Genomic DNA, 4,305 nt, shown 5'->3' with positions numbered 1-4,305 from the left:
TTGTTAAAATAGATTATAATTGAATGTTTACCTCGAGAAACGTGAAGCGAAGGCCATCGATTGAGAAGAAAAGAACATTTATAGTCACCCATGCCTTCGAAAGCCTTATTACTTGCATAAAATTGTTGTACAATCTCATTATTTTTTTTTAAATGAATTTTCTTACATTTTTGGTTAAAATAGATTATATTTAAATGTTTGTCTTGAGAAACGTGAAGCGAAAGCCATCGATTGACAAGAAAAGTCCATTATAGTCACTCATGCCTTCGAAAGCCTCATTATTCACTTTAATTGATTTTATAATCTCATTATTGATTTTATGTGGAATTTTCTTACATTTTTAGTTAAAACAGACTATAATTGAATGTTTACCTTGGAAAACATGAAGCAAAAGCCATCAATTGAGAAGAAAAGACCATTTATAGTCACTCATGCCTTCGAAACCCTTATTGCTCAATTTAAATGGCTTTATGATTTGATTATTAACTTTAAGCTGAATTTTTTTACATTTTTTGTTAAAACAGATTATAATTGAATGTTTACCTCGAGAAACGTGAAGCGAAAGCCATCGATTGAGAAGAAAAGAATATTTATAGTCACTCATGCCTTCGAAAGCCATATTACTTGCTTAAAATTGTTTTACAAGCTCATTATTTTTTTAAAAATTAATTTTCTTACATTTTTTGTTAAAATAGATTATATTTAAATGTTTGTCTTGAGAAATGTGAAGCGAAAGCCATCGATTGACAAGAAAAGTCCATTATAGTCACTCATGCCTTCGAAAGCCTCATTATTCACTTTAAATGATTTTATAATCTCATTATTGATTTTATGTTGAATTTTCTTACATTTTTAGTTAAAACAGACTATAATTGAATGTTTACCTCGGGAAACATGAAGCAAAAGCCATCAATTGAGAAGAAAAGACCATTTATAGTCACTCATGCCTCCGTAACGCTTATTGCTCCGTTTAAATGGCTTTATGATTTGATTATTAACTTTAAGTTGAATTTTTTTACATTTTTTGTTAAAATAGATTATAATTGAATGTTTACCTCGAGAAACGTGAAGCGAAAGCCATCGATTGAGAAGAAAAGAACATTTTTAGTCACTTATGCCTTCGAAAGCCTTATTGGTCACTTTACATGGCTTTATGATTTGATTATTAACTTTAAGCTGAATTTTTTTATATTTTTTGTTAAAACAGATTAAAATTGAATGTTTACCTCGAGAAACGTGAAGCGAAAGCTATCGATTGAGAGGAAAAGAACATTTATAGTCACTCATACCTTCGAAAGCCTCATTATTCACTTTAAATGATTTTATAATCTCATTATTGATTTTATGTTGAATTTTCTTACATTTTTAGTTAAAACAGACTATAATTGAATGTTTACCTCGGGAAACATGAAGCAAAAGCCATCAATTGAGAAGAAAAGACCATTTATAGTCACTCATGCCTCCGTAACGCTTATTGTTCCGTTTAAATGGCTTTATGATTTGATTATTAACTTTAAGTTGAATTTTTTTACATTTTTTGTTAAAATAGATTATAATTGAATGTTTACCTCGAGAAACGTGAAGCGAAAGCCATCGATTGACAAGAAAAGTCCATTATAGTCACTCATGCCTTCGAAAGCCTCATTATTTACTTTAAATGATTTTATAATCTCATTATTGATTTTATGTTGAATTTTCTTACATTTTTAGTTAAAACAGACTATAATTGAATGTTTACCTCGGGAAACATGAAGCAAAAGCCATCAATTGAGAAGAAAAGACCATTTATAGTCACTCATGCCTCCGTAACGCTTATTGTTCCGTTTAAATGGCTTTATGATTTGATTATTAACTTTAAGTTGAATTTTTTTACATTTTTTGTTAAAATAGATTATAATTGAATGTTTACCTCGAGAAACGTGAAGCGAAAGCCATCGATTGACAAGAAAAGTCCATTATAGTCACTCATGCCTTCGAAAGCCTCATTATTTACTTTAAATGATTTTATAATCTCATTATTGATTTTATGTTGAATTTTCTTACATTTTTAGTTAAAACAGACTACAATTGAATGTTTACCTCAGGAAACATGAAGCAAAAGCCATCGATTGAGAAGAAAAGAACATTTATAGTCACTCATGCCTTCGAAAGCCTTATTACTTGCTTAAAATTGTTTTACAAGCTCATTATTTTTTTTAAAATTAATTTTCTTACATTTTTTGTTAAAATAGATTATATTTAAATGTTTGTCTTGAGAAACGTGAAGCAAAAGCCATCGATTGACAAGAAAAGTCCATTATAGTCACTCATGCCTTCGAAAGCCTCATTAGTCACTTTAAATGATTTTATAATCTCATTATTGATTTTATGTTGAATTTTCTTACATTTTTAGTTAAAACAGACTATAATTGAATGTTTACCTCGGGAAACATGAAGCAAAAGCCATCAATTGAGAAGAAAAGACCATTTATAGTCACTCATGCCTCCGTAACGCTTATTGCTCCGTTTAAATGGCTTTATGATTTGATTATTAACTTTAAGTTGAATTTTTTTACATTTTTTGTTAAAATAGATTATAATTGAATGTTTACCTCGAGAAACGTGAAGCGAAAGCCATAGACTGAGAAGAAAAGAACATTTTTAGTCACTCATGCCTTCGAAAGCCTTATTGGTCACTTTAAATGGCTTTATGATTTGATTATTAACTTTAAGCTGAATTTTTTTAAATTTTTTGTTAAAACAGATTAAAATTGAATGTTTACCTCGAGAAACGTGAAGCGAAAGCTATCGATTGAGAGGAAAAGAACATTTACAGTCACTCATACCTTCGAAAGCCTCATTATTCACTTTAAATGATTTTATAATGTCATTATTGATTTTATGTTGAATTTTCTTACATTTTTAGTTAAAACAGACTACAATTGAATGTTTACCTCAGGAAACATGAAGCAAAAGCCATCGATTGAGAAGAAAAGAACATTTATAGTCACTCATGCCTTCGAAAGCCTTATTACTTGCTTAAAATTGTTTTACAAGCTCATTATTTTTTTTAAAATTAATTTTCTTACATTTTTTGTTAAAATAGATTATATTTAAATGTTTGTCTTGAGAAACGTGAAGCAAAAGCCATCGATTGACAAGAAAAGTCCATTATAGTCACTCATGCCTTCGAAAGCCTCATTATTCACTTTAAATGATTTTATAATCTCATTATTGATTTTATGTTGAATTTTCTTACATTTTTAGTTAAAACAGACTATAATTGATTGTTTACCTCGGGAAACATGAAGCAAAAGCCATCAATTGAGAAGAAAAGACCATTTATAGTCACTCATGCCTCCGTAACGCTTATTGCTCCGTTTAAATGGCTTTATGATTTGATTATTAACTTTAAGTTGAATTTTTTTACATTTTTTGTTAAAATAGATTATAATTGAATGTTTACCTCGAGAAACGTGAAGCGAAAGCCATAGATTGAGAAGAAAAGAACATTTTTAGTCACTCATGCCTTCGAAAGCCTTATTGGTCACTTTACATGGCTTTATGATTTGATTATTAACTTTAAGCTGAATTTTTTTATATTTTTTGTTAAAACAGATTAAAATTGAATGTTTACCTCGAGAAACGTGAAGCGAAAGCTATCGATTGAGAGGAAAAGAACATTTATAGTCACTCATACCTTCGAAAGCCTCATTATTCACTTTAAATGATTTTATAATGTCATTATTGATTTTATGTTGAATTTTCTTACATTTTTAGTTAAAACAGACTACAATTGAATGTTTACCTCAGGAAACATGAAGCAAAAGCCATCGATTGAGAAGAAAAGAACATTTATAGTCACTCATGCCTTCGAAAGCCTTATTACTTGCTTAAAATTGTTTTACATGCTCATTATTTTTTTTTAAATTAATATTCTTACATTTTTTGTTAAAATAGATTATATTTAAATGTTTGTCTTGAGAAACGTGAAGCAAAAGCCATCGATTGACAAGAAAAGTCCATTATAGTCACTCATGCCTTCGAAAGCCTCATTATTCACTTTAATTGATTTTATAATCTCATTATTGATTTTATGTGGAATTTTCTTACATTTTTAGTTAAAACAGACTATAATTGAATGTTTACCTTGGAAAACATGAAGCAAAAGCCATCAATTGAGAAGAAAAGACCATTTATAGTCACTCATGCCTTCGAAACCCTTATTGCTCAATTTAAATGGCTTTATGATTTGATTATTAACTTTAAGCTGAATTTTTTTACATTTTTTGTTAAAACAGATTATAATTGAATGTTTACCTCGAG

The sequence above is a fragment of the Theobroma cacao genome, chromosome 2, assembly GCF_053813885.1.
Source record: "Theobroma cacao isolate CCN51 chromosome 2, ASM5381388v1, whole genome shotgun sequence".
In the NCBI taxonomy this organism is placed as follows: Eukaryota; Viridiplantae; Streptophyta; class Magnoliopsida; order Malvales; family Malvaceae; genus Theobroma; species Theobroma cacao.
This window is presented reverse-complemented; position numbering follows the sequence as displayed.